Source organism: Hakea prostrata, unplaced genomic scaffold, assembly GCF_041222555.1.
Source record: "Hakea prostrata isolate BN-2017 unplaced genomic scaffold, UWA_Hpros_2 contig_46, whole genome shotgun sequence".
Taxonomy (NCBI): Eukaryota; Viridiplantae; Streptophyta; class Magnoliopsida; order Proteales; family Proteaceae; genus Hakea; species Hakea prostrata.
Window position 1 is genome coordinate 155419 of NW_028291165.1, and position 24803 is coordinate 180221.

The 24803-nt window shown below is 39.4% G+C and overlaps 1 non-coding gene across 1 annotated transcript; it reads left to right on the top strand.

Annotated features, from left to right (window-relative positions):
• Positions 1 to 24424: 24424 nt before the first annotated feature.
• LOC148999092 (small nucleolar RNA R71) lies at positions 24425 to 24526 on the top strand. Its single transcript, XR_016171028.1, has one exon. It is a non-coding gene; the product is annotated as a small nucleolar RNA R71 (small nucleolar RNA).
• The last annotated feature ends 277 nt before the right edge of the window (positions 24527 to 24803 follow it).

Genomic DNA, 24803 nt, shown 5'->3' on the forward strand with positions numbered 1-24803 from the left:
TTTAGACTATTTAAATGTGAAGTGAATTGAAGTATAATGTGAAAAAAGAAAAGGAAAAAAAAAATATGCTGAAGTTTAAAGGTTAGACTTCCTTCTTAGTAACCGGGTCTCGGTGTCACCAACATCGTGCTTCGTGTCAAACAGTTGGGGTGTCTTTGGTCCAGTCTTGGCCTGTAGCCTAATTGGCTTGAGTAAGTAAGTTCGAGGGGTATTCTACACCTAGTCCCTTAAGGCCATCTGGCTTGAGAGCGGCTGACCCAACACTCGTTACATAGGCCATCTAGAAAGCTTAAGAGGCAAGACATTGCACGGACTAGAACTGTGACCATTAATGAAAGAAGTGAATAAATTTGCTTATAAAGGAGAAATGTCTAAGAAGGTCAATATTGCTTAGATCTTGAGTTCTTGGTATTATTTGGTACCTAGTTTAGTCTTATCTGAGGGTGAACTGGTAGACTGAAGATAAGAAGAGACTTCTCAATTGAATTGTTTGCCTAGAGCTAGACTCGAGAGAGGGTGTAAGAGCTTAAGTGTGGGGGTGCCTATATTCCCTTTAATCTTTAGTGGAGTGTCTTTGTCTTGGAATCTATCTTTCTACTCTTACTACTGCCAGGATAATTAGAAGAGCACTTAAGAATTTTGTGTGTATATTCTCTGTAAACACTCACGAGACACAACTCGTCCACTAGGGTAACCTAGGGGTTTAAAGGCTTGTTGCACATGCTAAGTGCAACCGTGATTCCTACGAAAGTGAGTTAGGTTTTTCTTTCTTTATTTTTTGTATTAGTTTTATTTTTTTTGTTTTGCTCGAGGACTAGCAAATACTCAAGTGTGGGGGTATTTGATAAGCATCCATTTACCATTATTTATTTGATTTAATTCCCCATACTTATTTAATTAGAGTGATCTAGTTAAGTATTTTTGTGTATTTTTCAGGAATAAGGAGATTTTGGATGTTAGAGATAATATGGAGTAAAGTTGGCAAATATATTAGATATTGGTAGATTTTAAATCATGACATTCAATCTTGCTGCTCAAGAAATCATGAAAAGTGAGATCTTAGCCAAATTGGAAATAGGTGGAGGTCTAAGGAACAAAATTGGTAATAAATCTGAAAATCGGGTAAACAGACCTACCTTCAGTATTTTGAGCATATCTCTCTCTCTTGTATGATCTTGGATTTTGATGATTCAAGATGCTATGAAACTATATTGAAAATATCTACAACTTTCAAATTTTAAGTTTTTCCAAATTTCGAAAGAATAAAGGTTAAATCAATGGGTAAAGAGGGGGGATTCATTGTGTGCGGGAGACATAAAAGAGAAGCCAACCACAGAAAAGAGGATGGCGAATGCGGCTCTCATCTCTCTCATTGCTGAAGAAGAAGACCACATCTCTCTCTCTCTCTCCCTATGTTTCATCTTTATTTTTCTTATGAACTTTGTAATAATGAGTAGCTAGTTCCTTTGCTTTGGGATGTAGATGAACCATGCTTATTTCATTAAGTTGATTGTTCTATATCTTCTAATTGATTGTGTTTGAGTTTGGCCAAAGATGTTCTATAACTTAGCGAACTAAGTGTGCCAAGCTTCCTTGAAGGACGATAGTCTTGCGAAGATAGGGCATATCTAGGAAGACCATCCCTAATTTACTTTGAAGTGTAGAGTTATATCGATTAGGGAAAAGCATTGGGGATTTGAAATCCCAAAGATCTTCACATATTCACAGTTAACGTTTTACATTAGTTAATAGATTTAGTTTAAATTTAGTTTTGTTAAATTCAATCTTAGTAACTTAGCCTTTTACTTCCCCATAGTTCGACCCCGTACATTCTGCTTGCTAGATTAGTATAGGATTTTATTTTTGATTGGTTAGCGACACGATCACAACTGTTTCTAAAGAAAAGCACGAATAGAATGTTCAAAGTAAACAAGGTGTTTTCTAATCTATAGATGACATCTTCAAAATAATGGACGTCATCAATCCAATATAGATGCTCCAGCTCTACATTATGTCTAATCATAGTACGCAATTTGATCGCTCGAGGGATCATCAAGCTTATCTTCATAGTTGCCAACACCTTGCGTGTAGTACACTTCTTCGGCTTGCGCTTCATCGTACGGTCCTTCATTGTAGTCAGTCCCTGTAGAGTAATCTAACAAAAAGATTGCACAAAAAGGAGTGAGTTCGAATGAACTCAGCATGGCAAGTTAACTTATAACAACATAAATAACATACGGCCGAACATAACAAGATGCAATGCAGTATGAAACATATAATGTATGTATGCATCTAAACTTTATGTATGCTGGTCTCTATTGGCAGACATGCTTTAAGTCATAGCACCGTTCTTCTTTGGGTAGATCTCAGTCACTCAGCTTCATTTGGTAGTGGGTTCATCATCCCTCTCTGACAATCCATGGTTGGGGGTTAAGTCACTGCTCTCTCACATCACCATTGGTCTAAGTATTGGCGCATGTCAGGGTAAAACCTAGCCCAACGCAAGTCATCTACTCAGTTACATCAACTTAGATCCAGATACATCAATTCCTCCCCTCTCGGGATCCTTTCCGGTATCCTTCACACTAGAGTCAGCGTATTCCCTCTTGGACTACGAACTCATCAACCCTATAGGTCATCCACATAAAGTAAATGAGAAGCTCTCATGTCCTCTCACGGATGTAACTCACCGGTCTTGAGCGCCCATGAGCCCAAGTCTATCCATATGCAACCCTACCCATAAATGGCCCCCACAATATGATTCCCGTCCTCTCACGGGTTGGTTACCGGTCTTGAGTGCCCGTGAATCCCCATCACTGCCACGGGTCGTTCTGTCTTAATACCCTTCCGAATCGGGTCTGATATAACGAGGACATCCTAGCCAAACACTGCTAGACAACCTTAGGTATGACAATCAATGATTCGGGAAAGTGTCAATGGGCAACCCCGGAAACATCCCATACTATTTCCGATAATGTCCAAGGACAGAAGTGTCAAAAGGACACTTCCCAATCCCAAATCATACCTAATCAAACACATTCTCATAACAGCCATGTCATATACAATCAACACTTCATCATATAAAAGTGAATATAAAAGCATGATCTAATCATTAAACAATATAGTAATAAGCAATTCGTATAAGCTTGGATAATGAAAAAGAAAACACAAATGAAGTGCTACTATACTTACAGTAGTACATCAAAAGTATAAAATACAAGAACAGTAAATAAACTCAAAGTTTCTTAAAGTAGAAACCAGAGAGTATGCAATCTATGTTATTATGAAATAACTGTCCTTACTTTGATTATCGCCGAAGATAATCCAAAGATCAAAGAGAGAGACTCCAAACTTAGCAAATAAACCCCTAACAATCCTAGATATAACATTAGGAAAGGTACCTAAAAGATCAGAGAGCAAATGAATCAAACTGAGCAAAAAATGAAGCTACTGACCCAGTCGACCAAGCAGTCAACCAATTGAGGCAGTATGGAATTGCAAAAACTAGATTGGTCATAACTTCTTTGTTTGAAGTCGGATTGATCCGAAATTCGAAGGGGAACTTTCCTAGAACGTATTAGAACTATATAGGAAGGTAAAATCATCAAGTCAAGTTCAAGAGATGGGTTCTTGATTTGAACCAAGAAGTTATGGTTTCAACCTATGGCTCTCATAAATAGGCTAGGGTTACAAGATGAAAGGGAAATAATTGCTAGCAAGAAAATCATTGAAAGAGAGTTTAGATTAACATAAATATAACTTATGTGGTTACCCTCACATGGGAGGTTACCAAAGGTTTCCAAAAAGATCAAACAAGGGTCAGGGTTTCAAGAAAAATTCCAGGTTAGGGTTAAGATCACGATGATGATCATAGATCTCAAGGAATAGAATGAGATCATGGAATAGATGGTTGCAAGAATGCACCATCTTCTTCCTGATCTCAATCAAGAACAAGATCGAAGAAAGAATAATGTAAAATTCAGAAGAGATACTAACCTTGAATTGTCAAATCAGAGATGAGAGGCTTCAGATCTGCAGATGATTCTTCGAAACCACCGGAAAGAGTTTTGGAATGGTCTTCCCACGTTCACAAAGTGTTTAGGAGGCAGCCGTAACTAAGAAACTCGAAGTAGGTTTAAATAGAGAGTGGAAAACCCTAAAATTGGATTTTCTTGGATTTAACACACAATTGGTCGACTGGCCCAATCGACCAATGAGTCGACCAATCAGTCCGGCGAGGCCAAAATAGGGAAATGGAGGCCCAACTCAAGTCCAAACCTCATGGGCTTTTGCACACACAACAAGTGACATATCTAGTGTGTAGAAATGCCTTCAAACCAAGTCAGATAATACTCCAAGTCCTTCAACTAATCTCATCTTCAGACAGGTGCAGCTTTCTTTCCAGATCTGCACAGACCTCCAAGTATGGAACTCCATCATCAACATCCATGGGTTCAGAGTCAAACACCATGTCTTCTACTGAGATGGCCCATAGTTGGCTTCTTCCTTTACTCCGGGTCTTCGGACCTAAAAACAACCCTGTTTGGGGGTCAAGGTCAGGGTTAGGTTAGGGCTGTGTTTCACATTCTCCCCCCCCCCCCTTAAAAGAAATTTCGTCCTCGAAATTTAAAGCGTACCTGAACTTCCAAAAAGGTGAGGAAACTTCTTCTTCATGTCTTCTTCCTTCTCCCAAGAAGCTTCTTCAGGGGTACGATTCTTCCACAGAATCTTTACCAAAGGGATGGTGCGATTCCACAATTGTTTGTCCTTCTTATCCAAAATTTCAGCTGGTTCTCCATCATAGGTAAGATCAACACTATGTCTTTCAGGCGCTTGCTGTAGTATGTGTTTCAGATTCTCAATGTATTTCCGAAGCATCGAAACATGAAACACATTATGCACTGCACCAAGAGATGGAGGCAAAGCCAAATGATACGCAACAGGTCCAACCTTTTCCAAAATCTTAAAGGGTCCAATGTAACGAGGGCTAAGCTTTCCTTTGACATTGAATCTCATTACACCCTTCATAGGTGAAACCTTCAAGAAGACTTTCTCCCCAATTTGGAATTCCAAATCGGTCCTTCTCTTCTCAGCATAGGATTTCTGTCTTGACTAAGTAGACTTAATCCTTTCTCTAATCATGTCAACCATTGCGCTTGTAGCTTCAATCATCTCCGGGCCTAAGACTTTCCTTTCACCAATCTCAGTCCAATACAAGGGTGTCCTACAAGTATTACCATACAAAGCCTTGAATGGAGCCATGCCTATTGTTGCTTGATAACTGTTGTTATAGGTAAACTCAACCAAAGCTAAGTGTTCATCCCAATTTCCACCCATATCCACCACACAAGATCTAAGCATATCTTCCAATGTTTGAATTGTCCGCTTAGATTGACCATCAGACTGTGGATGATGAGCTGCACTCAAGTTTAATTGGGTTCCCAAAGCTTTTTGCAAACTATTCCAAAACCTTGAGGTGAACCTAAGATCACAATCAGACACAATACTTACAGGCACACCCTGCAGACGAACTACGTTATCCACATATAGCCGAGCTAGCTTATCCAAAGTATGAGTGATCTTCATAGGAATGAAATGGGCTGATTTTGTCACCCTATCAACAATTACCCATACAGTGTCATTGCCTTTACCTGTCTGAGGTAAGCTAGTCACGAAGTCCAAAGAGATATCTTCCCACTTCCAACTAGGAATAGGAAGAGGCTGAAGTAATCTAGATGGAGGTTGATGAACGGCTTTCACACGCTGGCAAGTCTCACACTTGGCAACAAAATCATCAACATCGGCCTTCAAACCAATCCACCAAAAATGTTCTCTTAAATCTTTATACATCTTGGTGCTTCCAGGGTGTATTGTAAAGATCGACTGGTGTGCTTCCTTCAAAATCTCTTTCTTAATTCCTTCATTAGCTAGCACACAAAGTCTTCCTCTAAACAATAAGGCACCATCCATAGATATACCAAAGTCAAGGTCTAAATCAGGATTCGAAGAAATCTTCTCAATCTTCTCTTTAAATTCCTTATCAGAACCTTGTAGAGCAACAATTCTGTCTATAAGGGCGGATCTTGCTGTCATAGCAAACAAAACAACTTCCGAACCTTCAGGGACAACTTTCAAACCAAAATCCAAAATCGAAGACAACAGAGGTTGACTCAGAGCATTCAAGTCCAGTACTTTCTTCTGACTTTTCCTGCTAAGAGAATCAGCAACCACATTTGCCTTACCAGGGTGATACTGAATGTCACAGTCATAATCAGAGACCAATTCCAACCATCTTCTTTGTCTCATATTTAACTCCTTTTGGGTAAAGAAGTACTTCAAACTTTTATGATCCGTGAAAATAGCAATTTTCTCACCATGGAGGTAATGTCTCCGAATCTTCAATGCGAAGACAACTGCAGCAAGCTCTAAATTGTGAGTGGGGTAATTCCGCTCATAATCCTTCAATTGCCGAGAAGCATAAGCTACGACCTTACCATGTTGCATCAACACACAACCTAAACCAATCTTCGACACATCGGTGTAGACTGTCAAACCACCGGAATTATCAGGTATAGTCAAAACCGGGGCACTTGTCAATCTATCCTTCAATTCTTGGAAATTCTTTTCACATGCGTCAAACCAAACAAACTTCTCTTCCTTTCTAGTCAGCTTAGTCATAGGAGCAGCCAACCTATAAAAGTTCTCGATAAACATTCTATGGTAGCCTGCCAAACCAAGAAAACTTCTTATTTCCATTACAGTCTTCGGTCTTTCCCAATCAACAATTGCTTGTACCTTTTCAGGATCAACACAAATACCTTTAGTAGAAACCACATGGCCGAGAAATACTACTCTCTTGAGCCAGAAATCACACTTGCTAAACTTAGCATAAAGCTTCTTTTCTCTCAGTCTTTGCAAGGTGAAATCTAGATGCCTTACATGCTCTTCTTCATTCTTTGAGTAAATCAAAATGTCATCGATGAAAACTATCACAAATTTATCAAGTACATCATGAAATACTCGGTTCATGAGGTCCATGAACATAGCAGGAGCATTAGTCAAACCGAAAGGCATAACTAGAAACTCATAATGACCATACCTTGTTCTAAAAGCCGTCTTGAAAATATCACTTGACTTCACTTTCAACTGGTGATATCTAGACCTTAAATCAATCTTTGAGAACACTGATGCACCCTTCAACCGATCAAAAAGATCATCAATTCAGGGCAGCGGGTATCTATTCTTGATGGTCAGCTTGTTCAACTCACGGTAATCAATGCATAGCCGCATACTACCGTCCTTCTTCTTAACAAACAAGACCGGGGCTCCCCAAGGTGAAACACTAGGTTGAATGAAACTTCTATCCAAGAGTTCTTTTAACTGCTTTTGCAACTCTACCAACTCAATAGGAGCCATTCTATACGGAGCCTTAGATACCGGGGCAGCACCAAGGATTAGATCAATTGAAAATTCCACTTCTCTATTAGGTGGCACACCTGACAAATCCTCCGGAAAGACATCAATGAAGTCACAAACAATACTAACTTCCTCTACTTTCTTTCCTTCCTTAACCTTTCCTTCAGATGGCATACCTTCAACTAATGCATAGACATGCATCAGTGCAGACAATGTCTTCTTACCAATTCTTCCTTTCTCGCCTTGGAATTCAAAATTTGAACTTCCACTAATCCGAAATTGAATTCTCTTTGAAGAACAAAGAATTACGGCATTATGGGTAGTCAACCAATCAATACCCAAAATGATATCAAAATCCTTCATATCCAAAAGTACCAGATAGGCTTCCAAATTCTTTCCACCAATCAAAATAGGACACTTAACTAATCCTTTATCTAGTTTCACAACAAGTCCAGTAGGGGTACTAATCAATAAACAACTAGATAAATTCTTAGGTTTTAAATCAATCTTCTTGATAAATGCAGATGATATGAATGAATGAGAAGCACCCGTATCAAATAACACAAATTCAGGAATAGAAGCAACGATTAAAGTACCTGTAGCCACTTCATGATTCGCATCCTATTCAGTACCAAAAATACTGAATACTTTTCTAGAAGGAGGGACAGGAGTACTCTTTGTAGGAACCGACTGTTGAACTGGCTTCTTAGGACAGGCACGAGCTAAGTGATCAGTCTGCTTACAGTAGAAGCAAACAGGGTTACTAAATCCCACAGGAACAGGTGCAACTGGAGGCTTCTGATCCAAAGGACTAGGAATAGAATTCACGGGCCTAGCATTCATATTCATCGGTCTAGCATTCGAATTCATCGGTGGCCGATTCCACAAAACTGACTAAACTAGCCTGGTTGCTGAAATCCAAAGCTCTGACCTACACTCCTAGGCTGAAAAGTAGGAGTAGGGTATGGCATAGGTCTCACAAAGCGTCGATCAGTACGATTCACAAATCCTAGATTCCTTGGCTGCCAGGGTCTTTGCACTCTAGCATTCTCTTTCTCAGTTTCTTCCAGCTTCTCGGCATTCTGCACCACCTGGGAATAACTTTCAATAGGCTGAATGGTGAGATATGCCCTGATTGCAGGTCGCAATCACTTGAAGAATTTCTTCGCTTTGGCAATGTCAATCTTCAAAGAGTTAGGAGCAAAGAAGTGAAGCTCTTCAAACTTCTGTTGGTACTCCAACACAGACAAAGATCCTTGAGTAAGAGCCATAAATTCAACTTCCTTCGCATCCTTCATTGCTTCCGGGAAATAGTTCTTGCAAAAAGCTTCCTTGAACAAATCCCACGACTCAATGCCAGCATGCAAACCTTCCAAAACAGGCAGGGTGGAAGTCCACCAAGCGTCAGCTTCATGTTGCAACTTCTGATCGGCAAACAAAATCTTCTGGGCTTTAGTACATTGCAGGTGTCTAAAAGCCTTTTCCAACTCACGTAGCCACTTGTTAGGAAACAAGATATCCTTGGATACTCTGGTGAAGTTGGGAACTTGCATTTTAGAAAACTCTCCATCAAACGAGTATGAGGAGTTCCGGCTAATCCTCCTGCATTCACAACTGCGGCTTGAGGATTTCCGTTGATACCGGCATGAGTCTCATTATTAAGAGTCATGAAACCCATCAACATCTGATCAAACTGAGCTGCTTGTTGCTGCATCATATTGCCCATAATATTGGCAATATCACAAAAGCTTCCAACATTCAGGGCACTAGGTATATCAGGAGTACCTTGGTCACCAGTGTTGGTCTGCTAATCAAGACCATCGATTGGTATCTCGTCACTTCCGTGACCACTGGATTCACCACGCCCACTTCTTAACATAACCATACTGCAAAAACCGAAATGTCAAAAACATCGGATTTCGAAGTTTCGACATAATCCACAAGTCCAAATGATTAAGGATCTTAAATACATTCATTTAGTCATCAAACAATCAATCATAGGAAGAAAAAAAATCAAATTTTCCAAAATTCAACAGAAATTGGAGCTACTGTCTCCATTGGTCGAGTGGTCCAGTCAACCAATGCTTACAGCACGCGAATTTCAGGGTTTTAAGTGTCAAAATCCCATTCAAACTCATTCCAAACTTTGCTAACTTGAGAGGGAGCTCTCGGGAAGAGGTGCTAAAGCATTCCTAGGTGTTTTCCAAGTAGTTTGGTGCTTCAACAACATCACTACAACACTCATTCATCTTCACACAAGGTAAATCTTCATATTCACTTTCAATTTCATCTTCTCATGCTTGCATTTCAACAAAATCCATGTTTTACTTGTGTCTATTGCTAGAAATCATGCTTAGGAACATTTAGAAACATGTTCCCTAGGTTTTTAGCACAATGCCATGCTTAAACAACAAGTTCTAACACAATCTTGCACTTTCACATCGCTTTCGTACTGAAATCGTTAACTTTAGAAAAATTTTGATTTCTCTCAAAGCACTTGGAGTTTTCGCACGAAATCAAATGCTACATGCTCAAAATGATATTGTGAACGTGAACATGTAATTTGATCTTACCAATTTCAAAATTTTTAAAAATCCAATTTTGACCTAAATCTCAAAATTCTCAAATTCCTTCTTGCTGAATTTTCAACTTTAGACCGAGATTTTGATCGATTTTCTCCAAATAAACTTCATAAACATGCAATTCCAAGTATTGCGCACATGCTAGTATGTTCAATTCGCATTTCCCCCAAATTTTCAATTTTGATAAAAATTACGAAAATGCCCTTCTGGCTGAATTTTCAAAACAACACTAACATGTAATGTCTTTTTATCTTTTCCAAAGACATCACACCATGCAGAGAGGTGGACGAGGTCAAGGCAGGATAGTTGGAGCTAGGCGAGGCAGAGGTCGAGTTCCAGCTCAGCCTAGAGCAGAGGTACTATGGCTTGACAGATTCGATACACCGCAGGTAGAGTTCCTGTACGAGGCATACTTCGAGTACTATCACATAGAGTACAGGCGGCTTCTTCACCTATGAGAGCTGAGGGTGTTCAGGATCCGACAGAGATTCGACACTCAGGCATGGACTCATCTTTTCACGGCGGACTTGCCCGTCTATCCTGAGCTTGTGAGGTTGTTCTTTAGGAACCTTACTTCTACCGAGGAGGCTAGAGGACCAAGTCGTCTTTTCAGACTGATCATTGAGAGCAGGGTCAGAGAGACAGAGATCCACTTCTCTACTAGGGCACTGGCACATATTCTCCGTGCCACACTATCCACGACAGTGCTTATGGATACCATCAGGGGCAGAGGTAGACCGATACTTGCTACCCTACAAGCTTCATAAGATATGCACCACTCTCTGGGATGACTCAGGGTGCTACCTTCTGCAAGACAGTGGACAAATGACAGATTTGGGTCTGATCATTGGTCGCATTGTCGGCCGAAACATCATGCCGAAGGCCAGACATCACAACCGGGTTTCTGTGATGGAGGCCGTAGTCATCTACCGCATCTACATGGGCTTTCAGATAGACTTGTCCTACATCTTTCAGCAGGTCATGATAGATCTGGTGGCACGTCCGAGTATGAGGAACCTTTGCTTCGGGAGACTACTGACATTGATCTTCCGACACTTCTGGGTTAGTTTTGAGGACACTAAGGTGCTTACAGACACACTGGGGTATGCTATTGGGACTAGGACTATCAGGCAAATGAGGCTCACTCAGACTGTGAGATCTCCAGGTCCAAATGGCGAGGAGGATGATGAGACTAATGAGGATGAGGAGGAGGCTCCAACAGATGAGGGTGATGCTGGTCCAGATTCTGATGATCAGGCGGCGGAGGACACAGAGATGCATGAGGCTGATCCTGAGCATCATGAGATTCCCAGATCACCACACTTTGAGACAGGAGGCCCTTCACATTCAGTCCTAGAGACTTCTGATTTAGGTGCTCAGATGAGATTGTTGACTTCCACACTCGAGAGGATGGAGGTTAGACAGGAGCAGATGTATGAGAGGATGGAGTCACGGCAGGATAGGATAGAGTCACAGATTGCACAGATGGCCGAGGACTTCAGAGCATTTAGAGATCAGAGGAGAGCACCTAGATAGATTGTACTTAGGATTTCCATTTATGCTTTTCAGATGTAAACTTTTCTTAAAGTTAATGAAGTTCATTTTTTTCTCTTTATTATGGTGTATTATGCACTTTTCTTTTATTGCATTACACGATATTTGTTCAAATATAATTATTGTATATTATTCAAAAATATTCAGTTATGCTTCATTAAACAAGTTTCTAATTCTAGTGTTCTATTATTCACTTCTAAGAGTAGATGAGTCACTTATGGATCTATGACTCAAGAATGTTCTGTTATTGTTTTCTGTGGTTAGGATTTCCTTGAACTTTGGGCTCTGATACCACTCTGTCACATCCCCCCAACCGGTACCCTAATTGGCATACCCGGGAGTGTGATCCAAAGCCCCGAAGATCAAGTATCGAGGAAATCATCCTCCCACATATACAATAACATAATCACAAACACGAAATAATCAAGGTTTTAATATTATAAACAAAATATTCAAATAAGGAAATGAATAATCAATATAATCAGAGTGCGGAAATGATACCAGATGTAATCACATCAAAAGAAGTAGAGTGAGGCGGAAACACACTCCACAGCTACAGCGGAACGTAGTACGTAAGTCTAAAAAGAATTACAACTGTTTCTAAAGAAAAGCACGAATAGAATGTTCAAAGTAAACTACGCGTTTTCTAATCTATAGATGACATCTTCAAAATAATGGACTTCATCAATCCAATATAGATGTTCCAACTCTACATTACGTCTAATCGAAGTACACAATTTGATCGCTCAAGGGATCATCAGGGTTATCTTCATAGTTGCCAACACCTTGCGTGTAGTACGCTTCTTCGGCTTGCGCTTCATCGTATGGTCCTTCATAGTAGTCAGTACGTGTAGAATAATCTAACAAAAAGATTGCACAAAAAGGAGTGAGTTCAAATGAACTCAGCAAGGCAAGTTAACTCATAACAACATAAATAACATGCGGCAGAACATAACAAGATGCAATGCAGTATGAAACAGATAATTTATGCATGCATCTAAACCTTATGTATGCTGGTCTCTATTGTTAGACATGCTTTAAGTCATAGCACCATACTTCTTTGGGTAGGTCTCAGTCACTCGGCTCCAGTTGGTAGTGGGTCCGTCATCCCTCTCGGACAATCCATGGTTGGGGGTTAAGTCACCGCTCTCTCACATCACCATTGGTCTAAGTACTGGCGCATGTCAGGGTAAAACCTAGCCCAATGCAAGTCATCTACTCAGTTACATCAACTCAGATCCAGATACATCCATTCCTCCCCTCTCGGGATCCTTTCCGGTATCTTTCACACTAGAGTCAGCGTATTCCCGGACTACAGACTCATCAACCCTATAGGTCATCCACATATTGTAAACGGGAAGCTCTCATGTCCTCTCATGGATGTAACTCACTAGTCTTAAGCGCCCATGAGCCCAAGTCTATCCATATACATCCCTACCCATAAATGGCCCCCACAATGTGATTCCCGTCCTCTCACGGGTTGGTTACCGGTCTTGAGCGCCCGTGAATCGCCATCGCTACCACAGGTCATTCGGTCTCAATACACTTCCGAATCGGGTCTGATATAACGAGGACATCCTAGCCAAACATTGCTAGATAGCCCTAGGAATGACAATCAATGATTCGGAAAAGTGTCAATGGGCAACCTCGGAAACATCCCATACTATTTCCAATAATGTCCAAGGACAGAAGTGTCAAAAGGACACTTTCCAATCCCAAATCATACCTAATCAAACACATTCTCAGATCAGGCATGTCATATACAATCAACAACAATATAGTAATAAGAAATTCGTATAAGCTTGGATAATGAAAAAGAAAACATAAATGAAGTGCTACTATACTTACAGTAGTACATCAAAAGTATAAAATACAAGAACAGTAAATAAACTCCGAGTTTCTTAAATTAGAAATCAGAGAGTATGCGATCAATGTTATTATGAAATAACTGTCCTTACCTTGATTATCGCCGAAGATAGTCCAAAGATCAAAGAGTGAGACTCCAAACTTAGCAAATAAACCCCTAACAATCATAGATTTAACATTAGGAAAGGTACCTAAATGATCAGAGAGCAAACGAATCAAACTGAGCGAAAATTGAAGCTACTGCCTTCATTGGTCGATTGCTTGGTCTATTGACCCAGTCGACCAACCGAGTCAGTATAGAATTGCAGAAACTAGATTGGTCATAAATTCTTCGTTTGAAGTCGGATTGATCCGAAATTCAAAGGGGAACTTCCTAGAACATATTAGAACTATATAGGAAGGTAAAATCATCAAGTCAAGTTCAAGAGATGGGTTCTTGATTTGAACCAAGAAGTTAGGGTTTCAAACTTATGGCTCTCATGAACAGGCTAGGGTTACAAGATGAAAGGGAAATAATTGCTAGCAAAAAAATCATTAAAAGAGAGTTTAGATTAACATAAATATAACTTATGTGGTTACCCTCACATGGGAGGTTACCAAAGGTTTCCAAAAAGATCAAACAAGGGTCAGGGTTTCAAGAAAAATTCCGAGTTAGGGTTAAGATCATTATGATGATCATAGATCTCAAGGAATAGAATGAGATCATGGAATAGATGGTTGCAAGAATGCAGCATCTTCTTCCTGATCTCAATCAAGAACCAGATCGAAGAAAGAATAATGTAAAATTCAGAAGAGATACTAACCTTGAATTGTCAGATCAAAGATGAGAAGCTTCAAATCTGCAGAGGAATCTTCGAAACCACCAGAAAGAGTTTTGGAAAGGTCTTCCCACGTTCACAAAGTGCTTAGGAGGCATCCGTAACTAAGAAACTCGAAGTAGGTTTAAATAGAGAGTGAAAAACCCTAAAATTGGATTTTCTCAGATTTAACACACAGTAGGTCGACTGCTTGGTCGACTGGCCCAGTCGACCAATCAGGTTAGCAAGGCCAAAATAGGGAAATGGAGGCCCAACTCAAGTCGAAACCTCATGGGCTTTTGCACACACAACAAGTGACATACCTAGTGTGTAGAAATGCCTTCAAACCAAGTCAGATAATACTCAAAGTCCTTCAACTAATCTCATCTTTACACAGGTGCAGCTTTCTTTCCAGATCTGCACAGACCTTCAAGTATAGAACTCCATCATCAACATCCATGGGTTCAGAGTCAAACACCATGTCTTCTACTGAGATGGCCCATAGTTGGCTTCTTCCTTTACTCCGGGTCTTCAGACATAAAAACAACCGGGTTTCCGGATCAAGGTTAGGGGTAGGTTAGGGCTGGGTTTCACAGTAGATGACTATGAAGGCCAATAGGAGGAAGCGCAAGCTGAAGAAGTGTACTACACGCAAGGTGTTGGCAGCTATGAAGATCTCGGTGATGATCCCTTGAGTGATCATGTTACGTACCATGATTAGCCCTACCATGGAGTGGGAGCGTCCGTGCTTGATTGATGAAGTCTATGTCTATGAAAATGTTCTTTATTAAGTAGAATAGACTCTAGCTTAGTTTGATTATTATTTCTTTCTTTCCTTTTTGAACCGGTTGTAATTTCCTTTGACTTTCGAACTACATTCCGCTATACTTGTGGAGTGAGATTCCGCCTCACTCTACATTTTTATTATACATATATATTGGTATTATTTCCACACTCTAATGTTACTTCATTACTTTGCTTTGATTTATTAAATAATATTGTTAACCTTGATTTAGTCTTGTTCTTAATTATATTATTGTGAATGTGGGAGGTTGATTTCCTTGATATTGATCTTTAGGACTGTGGATCACACACTCGGGTATGCCAGGTAGGGTACCGGCTAGGTGGATGTGATAGGATGAGTCTGAGTCAGAGTATGAGGACGATGTGTTACCAGTGGATGAGGGACAGGCTGGTCCAGATTCAGACGATCAGGATGGAGATGATGCGGTGATGCGCGAGGTTGATCCGGATGATCATGGGATTCCCGCACCACACTTTGAGGTCGGAGGCCCATCACATGCCACTCCTGAGACACCAAACTTATATGCTCAGATGCTTTCCATGACTTCCATACTGGAGAGGATGGAGGTCAGACATGATCAGATGTATAAGAGGATGGAGTTGAGACAAACACAGATAGAGTCGAGATTGGAGCAGATGCAGTCTCGGCTCATTTAGATTTCCGATGATGTCAGGGCACTTAGAGATCAGAGGTGGTCTCCTAGATAGATAGATTGTACTAGGATTTTAGTTTATGCTTTTCATATGTAACTTCTTGTGAAACTTTGTTAACTTAATGAAATTCACTTTGTTTCCCTTTATTATTGTGTATTATGCACTTTCTTTTTATTGCATTAAGTGATGCTTGTTAAATCATAATTATGGTATATTATTCAACAAACAACTTATGCTTCATTAATTAAGTTTCAAGTCTGAGTTAGCTATTACCCACTCTAAGAATACAGGAGTCACTTCTGGATCTATGACTCGGGAATGTTCCATTATCATTTCTGTGGTTGGGGTTTCACTTGAACTTGGGATCTGATACCACTCTATCACATCCACCTAGTCGGTACCCTACTTGGCATACCCGGGTATGTGATCCACAGTCTCGAAGATCAAGTATCGAGCAACCATGCCTCCCACATATGCAATAACACAATCATGAACAATAATATAATCAAAGTCATAGCATATAAACAATGAAATCACGATAAGGATAAGAAACAATATAATCAGAGCATGGAAATAAATGATACCAATGTATATAATCAAAAAGGAAGAGAGTGAGCCAAAATCACTCCCTCAGTAGCAGCGGAAAGTAGATCAAATCGAGTTAAGATTACAAATTCAAGTCTTAAAAAGGGGAAATAACAATATAAAAATCTAAACAATCGTTTCCTCAGTCTTATACAAAATGTCTTCGAAAGTATAAACATATGAGACCAAGCACGGCCGCTCCCACACCAAAGTCGAACTAATCCTGATATGAAGTGTAATCACCCTTGGGATCTTCACAGTGATCTTCATGGTAACCAATACCCTGAGGGTAGAATGCCTCATCGGGGTTCGTCTTGGAGTAGGTGCCATCAAATCCCTCCATACCTATAGAATAATCTAACAAAACAATTGCACAGAAATGAATGAGTTTGAAAGAACTCAGCAAGGCAGTTATTCCATAATACATAAGCCACATGATACAAAACATAACATGATGTAAGATGATATGAAACAGATGATGCAAATATGATTCTAACTCTATATATGCTAGTCTCTAGGGTAGACATGCTTTAAGTCATAGCACCATACTTCTTTGGGTAGGTCTCAAATCACTCTTCCCTCAACCATTTAAGATATCTTGGGTTCTCCGGTGGTAATTGGGTCCTGCATCCTTCAAGACAATCCATGGCTGGGGTTTAAGTCACCGCTCTCTCACATCACCATTGGTATAAGTATTGGCACATGTCATGGTAAAGCCTAGCCCAATGCAAGTCATCTACTCAGTCATATCATGTCAAATCCGGATACTTCCCCTATGGCTACAACCAACTCGAACTACGGACTCATCTACCCTATTGGTCATCCACAAATAGTAGATGGGAAGCTCTCACGTCCTCTCACGGGTTGGTTACCGGTCTTGAGTGCCGATGAGCCCAAGTCTAGCTATTTGCAACCCTACCAATAAGTGGTCTCTATCGAGTATCTGCAATGTGATTTATGTCCTCTCACAGGTTGGTTATCGGTCTTGAGCACCCATCAAATCCACATTACTACCATGGGTCATTCGGTCTCAATACCCTTCTGATTTGGGTCTGATACAACGAGGACATCCTAGCCAACACTTCTAGACAAGTCCTATATATGTCATCCAATAATCCGGGAAAGCGTCGATGGGCATCTTCGGAGAACATCCCATACTATTCCCTTCGATGTCCAAGGACAGAAATGTCAATAGAACATTCCCCAATCCCAAATCATACTTATCCAATCACATTCTCAGTTTCATCATATCATACATAAGTGATACTTCATCATATTGAAAAGTAAGTCATAACATCACATGATCAATAATAAATGTAATTGACAAGAATGAATAGTCATGATAAGCAAGAGTATATAAACATGGTACTACTGTCCTAAAGTATGTATTGCAGTCATATGATGTTCAAATACAACAAAGAAGCTAAGCCTACTAAGTTGCCAACATCAGTGTAAGATTCACATAGTCTATGCATTTATGGGGTAACCGTCCTTACCTTGAGTCAAGATGAAGATAATCCAATAATCACAAGAGAATGATCCAAAGATAGTATATAGACCCTAGACAAACATAGATGAAAGATTAGAGAAGAAATCGGGAAAATCGGAGGTCGAATCGATTAAATTTGGAAATTACACAATTCAGCAATCAATTGGTTGACTAACTTGGTTGACTGACCCAGTCGACCAAGTGAACAGTGCGGGGTTGAATAGTGGATTTTGATCCAAAACCTAGCTTCCGGGGCTCGGATCACTCCGAAATTTGGAGGGATGGATAGTAACTGTATAAGAACACTATCTAGCAAGTAATTAGCATAATCCAATGGTCTAAATAGGAATCCCCAAATTGAAACCCTAGGTTCTATATACTAGAATCATAGTTTTCAAATGAAATCAAATGCAATTACAAGGGAAACTAGGGAATCAGCTAAGGAAAGTGATATGCAATAGATTACAATCAAATGCTAGCATAGAATGAGACTTAGCATGCTTCATAATTCAGTTTAGGATAAGATGACAAGTTGCTAAGAAGAAAATCATGGAAATGTATATACAATGATCAAAATGAGAGCATAGCATAGGGAGAAATGGAAGGAACTTATGCATTAGCAAGGAATGAACACATGAAGTGGTGGTTGCAAGGTTGCAGCACAAACTTCATGGTTTCAACAGCAAGTAAGAGAAGGGATTATAGTAGAATAGAGACGAAGAGAGAGAGAGAGAGAGAAAGAGAGAGAAATCATACCTTAGAGATGATTTTAAGGATGAGAGGCAATGATTGGCAATGATGGATGCAATATTCCTTCACCACTACCAAGAGAATGTCTTGGGAAGCTCTCCCCTCATTCTCAGGAGTCCAAATAAGTAGAATAGGGTTAAAGTCACGAGGTTCACTTAAGTAAAGAAGAGAATATCCAAAAAGCATTAAATTCTCGGATTTGGGAATTCTTTGGTGGACTGGCTTGGTCGACTGGCCCAGTTGACCAAGCTAGTACATCAAGCTTGATCCAGGGAATTGAAAGGCTAGAACAACTCAAACTCAAGTGGGTCTTCTCCTACAAGTAAATCAACAAGTCTAGATTAGAGTAGTACCTTCGAATCGAGTCCAGAAGCGCATTAGGTACTTCAACTATACTTCCCCTCTTCTAGGTGCAGCTTCTCACTGAACATTGATAGTGCATCCAAGTAAGGGGCACCATTGTCAATGTCCATGGGCTCAGAATCAAACACCAAGTCTTCAACTAAGAGGGCCCACAAATCTCTCCTTCCTCCACTCCAGGTCTTCAGACCTACAAACATCAAGGATTCTGGGTTAGGGTCAGGGTTAGGATAGGGCTAGATTTTGCATATAGTAAATGGGAAGCTCTCATGTCCTCTCACGGGTTGGCTACCGGTCTTGAGCGCCCATGAGCCCATGCTTATTATGTGCCACCCTACCAATGAATGGCCCCAACAATGTGATTGCGTCCTCTCACAGGTTGGTTACCTGTCTTGAGTGCCCATAATCTCCATTGCTGCCATGGGTCACTCGCTCTCAATCCCCTTGCCAATGGGGTTAGATATGATGGGGTTTCCTAGCCAAACTCATCTAGACAAGTGCTAGGTATCACATCTAATAGTTGAGGAAAGCGCAAAGGGGCACCATAGGAATGTGTCCCATACCACCTCCACTGGTGTCCAATGACAGAAACGCCCAAACGGCATTCCCCATTCCACAACCACACTTAGGCAATCACATCACATCATGATTCCATAAATATCATAACAAAGTCCAACTCACAATTAAATCAATCTCATTAATGCAAGTTTGCAATTTACGTAATAAAACATATTCTGGAATTTTAGAAGTATAATATTATAGAAGAAGTACCATTATAGTAGCTAGTGCTTTGCATACAAGTTCTAACATATCATAGCATGTAACCATGTTAATTGTGAGTGAACGTTCTCACCTTATATCCAATTCGCCAACTTCAGAGAAAAGAGATCAAAGGGGGTATGTTCAAAGTCACCAACATAACCCTAATAAAATAAGTATAGAGCATAAGGAACAAACCCTAATGATCGGAGATGAAATAGAGTCAAAACAGAGAAAGTTGTTGTCCAAGATACCCTTGGTCACTTGGGGCGACCAAGGTAGTCAACCAAGCAGACTGTGTACAGACATAAAACCTAAGTTTTGATCAGAAACTCCTCGATTGAGTTCCAATCACTCTGAAATTAATAGAAAAATTATGAAATAGTATATGGAGACTATCTAGCATGATCTAAGCATCTAACATGGTCATTGGAATAGAAATCTATCAGATCACATAATAGGCTTAATCCGAAATCAGTCCGTAGATTTCACGGATAGACTAGAATGAATGAGGATTCATTCTAGAGATAAGAAAACAGTAGATCATGATCGAAAATTCACTTAAGAATAGATCTAGCATAGATTAGAGGTCAAACAACACAAGTAGAATTAAGATCATGAAGATTATACTAGGTTTAATACCAAAATCACACCGTGTTGTCCACGGAAAGACTAGAATAAATAGGAATTCACTCTAAGTCTGTGAGAATCAGAGATTAGGTCATTACAGTAGTATAAGACCTTCCTCACAATCACAACAATGGATTGAAACAGAAGAGATAGTAGATCTAGAAAGAAGAGAAGCGAATACTAACCTTGTAAAAGAAGATTCAATGGAAGAAGCTCTCACGAATGCTTGGGATCTTCCTTGGCCTTGAAGAGGAAGCTCTAGGGTTCTTCTCACATTCTTCAATAGCTTAGAGGCAAAGTGGTACGAATTAGATCGAAGTTGGAATATATAGGGCTCTGAAAACCTAATTTTCCTAAAAGTGACAATTCTACCTCGGACCAACTTTGGTCGCTTGGCTTGGTAGTTTGGGGCGACCAAGGCAATTGACCAAGGCAATGCCTTTTGGTCAAAAGTTGATCTTTGGTCTCCGTAAGCCCCAAGCTCCACTTGGGTCCTCTTCCAACTTAAGAGAGAGTCTTACTTGACTGTGTAGGACCTTCCGAGGATGTCATCATAGTACTCAAAGTCCATTTTTCAGTTCCATCATCATTCAAGCTTCATCTTCTCTCAAAGTCACTCAGGGTTTCCTTAATAGGATCTTCATTATCAACCTTCATTAGCTCTAGGTTAGATCCAATGGGTTCAAATGAGACGGTCGACAATTGTCTCTATCTTGACTTCGGGTCTTCGGACCTACAACATAGATTTCTGGATTAGGGTTGTGAGGGATTTTACAATTAGTAACAACATAGAGTTGCTCATCTGGAAAAGTTTCTAAAATAGGAGAGTGATTGTCTTTTGAATTATTCTCAAGAGGCGCTAACTTGCACAAGTGATCAACAACAACATTTTTAGCCCTCATTTTATCTCGAATCTTCAAACCAAATTCTTGTAATAATAGCACCCATCTAATGAGCCTCAGTTTAGCATTTTTCTTTTCAATCAAATAATTGATAGCAGAATGATCTATATAATTTATAACTTTGGAACCAATCAGGTATGACCTGAACTTATCGAAAGTAAACACAATGGCTAGAAGCTCCTTTTTAGTGGTAGCGTAATTAATTTGAGCTTCATTTAAGGTACAACTAGCATAATAGATGGTGTGGAATATCTTTTTCTTGTCTGACCCAAAATTGCTCCAATGGAACAATCACTCACATCACACATTAACTCAAAGGGTAATTCCCAATCAGGAGCAATAAATAGGTGCATATACTAAAACTTTCTTCAAAATTTGGAATGCTTGCAAGCACACCTTGTCAAAATTGAAAGTGACTCCCTTTACTAGTAGATTACATAAGGGTTTAGTGATTTTAGAGAAGTCTTTAATGAATTTTCTATAAAATCCAGCATGTCCCAAGAAACTTCTCATACCCTTTTCAATTGTAGGAGGTGGTAACTTCTCAATAGTCTCAAGTTTAACCTTATCTACCTCAATGCCTTGTGCTGAAATTTTATGTCCCAATAAAATTCCCTCACTCACCATAAAGTGACATTTTCCCAACTTAAAAGCAAATTGGTTTCTTTCTTCACACCTTTTAACACACACGTAAGGTTTCTTAAGCATGCATCAAAACTCTTACCAAACATAGAGAAGTCATCCATAAATACCTCAATACATTGGTCTATCATATTTGAAAAGATAGCCATCAAGCATCGTTGGAATGTTGTTGGAGCATTGGATAAACCAAATGGCATCCTCAGAAATGCAAAGATTCCATATGGACAAGTGAACGTCGTCTTTTCTTGATCTTCAGGTGCAATAGGTACCTGATTATATCTAGAAATCCCATCAAGATAGCAAAAGAATGAATGCCCTAATAATCTATCCAACATTTGATCAATAAATGGCAAGGGAAAATGGTCTTTTCTTGCGGCTTTGTTGAGCTTCCTATAATCTATGCATACCCTCCAGCCTGTAATTATCCTTGTAGGAATTAGATCATTGTTCTCATTAGGCACCACAGTGATGCCTCCCTTTTTCAGTACCACTTGCATTGGAATCACACAAGAATTATTAGATATGGGATATATAATGCCAGCATCTAACAACTTCAAAACTTCAACTCTCACTACATCTTTCATCTTGGGATTCAATCTCCTTTGATGTTCAATGGATGGTTTGAATTATCATCCATCAAAATTTTATGCATGCATAGTGAAGGACTAATACCCTTTATATTAGCAATAGACCATTCAATAGTTGTTTTATGAGCCCTTAATACCCTTAGAAGCTTCTCTTCTTGGTTTTCATTCAAAGAGACTGAAATTATGATGGGAAGTGTGGATGACTCACCTAAAAATGCATATTTCAAGTGTGCTAGAAGTTGTTTCAAATTCAGTCTTGGGGGATTGACAATAGATGGCATCGGTTTTGTAGCTTGCACCCCCAAGATTTTCAATTGGTTTGTGAACAAATATGGGTGATAAAGCTTCTAATTGCATTTCACACTCGAAACTTCCTTTATTTTTTGCATTTGCACACTCACCAAACAAGCCTCAATTGGATCAACTGGATAGCTTATTCGAAATACCTCCATTGTGCACCTCCCAATAGAGTCTATTCTGAAGCAGTTATCTGCTTCATTTGGAAACTTGATGGCCTAGAATATATTGAATGTGATCTTCTCATCTTGCACTCTCATAGTAAATTCACTTGTTTGAAGATCAATTAGGGTCCTCCTAGTTGCCAAGAATGGTCTACCAAGAATAATGGGTATGTCTTGGTCTTCTTTTATATCCAATACTAAGAAATTCGTTGGAAATATAAACTTATCCACTTTAACAAATAAGTTTTCAATGATTCCCCTTGAATATTTAATCAACCTATCCGCCATTTGAAGTGACATTGTGGTAGGTTTAGCTTCTCCAACGCCTAATTTCTTGAAAATAGATTGAGGCATTAAATTAATATTAGCACCAATATCACATAAAGCCTTATCAAAATGAGAATTTCCTATAGTGCATGGAATTGTAGAACTCCCTGGATCCTTTAGCTTAGGTGGAAGCTTCATCTGTAAAACTGCACTGCATTCCTTTGTCAATGCCACAGTCTCATAGTCTTCAAGTTTCCTCTTATTAGAAAAAATATCTTTCATAAACTTGACATAACTAGGCATTTGTTCCAAAACATCTGCAAAAGGAATATTAATATGTAACTTTTTTAAATACATCAAGAAATTTAGAAAATTACTTATTTAGTTTTTGCTTCCTGAACCGCTGAGGATATGGAATAGGTGGATTATAAGGTGATGGATTGTCTGGAAACAATTTGGATTTTAGCTTCTCCTCCTCCTTAATGTATTCCTCTACATCTTTTTGCTCATTTAAACCGCTTTAAAGGGGGTTCAGTTACTATGGTTTTCTTGAATGGTTCCTCTAATAATTTTCCACTTTGAAGCTCAATAGCATTTGCATGCTCTTTATGATTTGTCTCAGTATTACTAGGCAATGATCATTTTTGCCTTTGATTCATCCTATGGGTAATTTGCTCCATTTGTACTTCCAAATTTGTAATGGATGTAAAAATATTATGATTGGTGGTCTCTTGTTGCTGCATAAATTCTAAAGAAACTATAGCCATTTTCTCAAAAGCATCTTCCCATGGAGCTTTCTTCTTAAGTGATTGAGTTTGTTGAGTTTTTTGTTGTCTTTCAGTGTCTTGATTGTTTTTCCATCCAAAATTTGGATGGTTGCTCCACCCTAAATTGTATGTATTAGAATTTGGATTATTTTATTGTTAAAGTTCACCACATATTTTGCTTGCTCTAACTGATTTTGCTCAAAAGGATTACCCATCTGACATTCATTGCTATAATGTGGTCCCTCATAATAGTTGCATATCACAACTGAAGGTTTGGTGCCTTAAGTTGCCAACGACTCCACTTGCTTTGTCAATGCTTCAAGTTGGATGGCCATGGCTGTCATGGGATCAGTTTCATTCCTCTACGTAATTCTTCTCGGGGCAAATCTACCCCTTGGCCTTTAATATGCATTTGAGGCCATAACATCCAAAAGAGAAAAAATTTATGCTGGATCCTCGTTCATGATTGATCCTTCTGCTGCAACATCTACTAATATTTTGGTTGGATTAGATACGCCATCATAAAAAATCTGAACTTGCCTCCATTGCTCTATTACATGGTGTGGACATTTCCTTAGCAAGTCCTTGAATCTTTCCCATGCCTCAAATAGTATTTTCGAATCATACTGCAAAAAAATATAAATATCTGTTAATAAACTAGCAGTCTTAGCTGGTGGAAAGAATTTTACCAAAAATTTTTGAGCCATTTGATCCCAAGTAGTGATGGATCCTGGTTGTAGAGAATGCAACCAACTTTTAGCCTTGTCCCTTAATGAGAAAGGGAACAATCTCAATTTTATTACATCATCAATAACACCATTGCTCTTGAATGTGTCACAAATGTCCAAGAAACCCATCAATGTGAAGATTTGGGTCTACACTAGGCAATCCAGAAAATTGATTATTTTGCACCATTTTTATGATAGCTGAC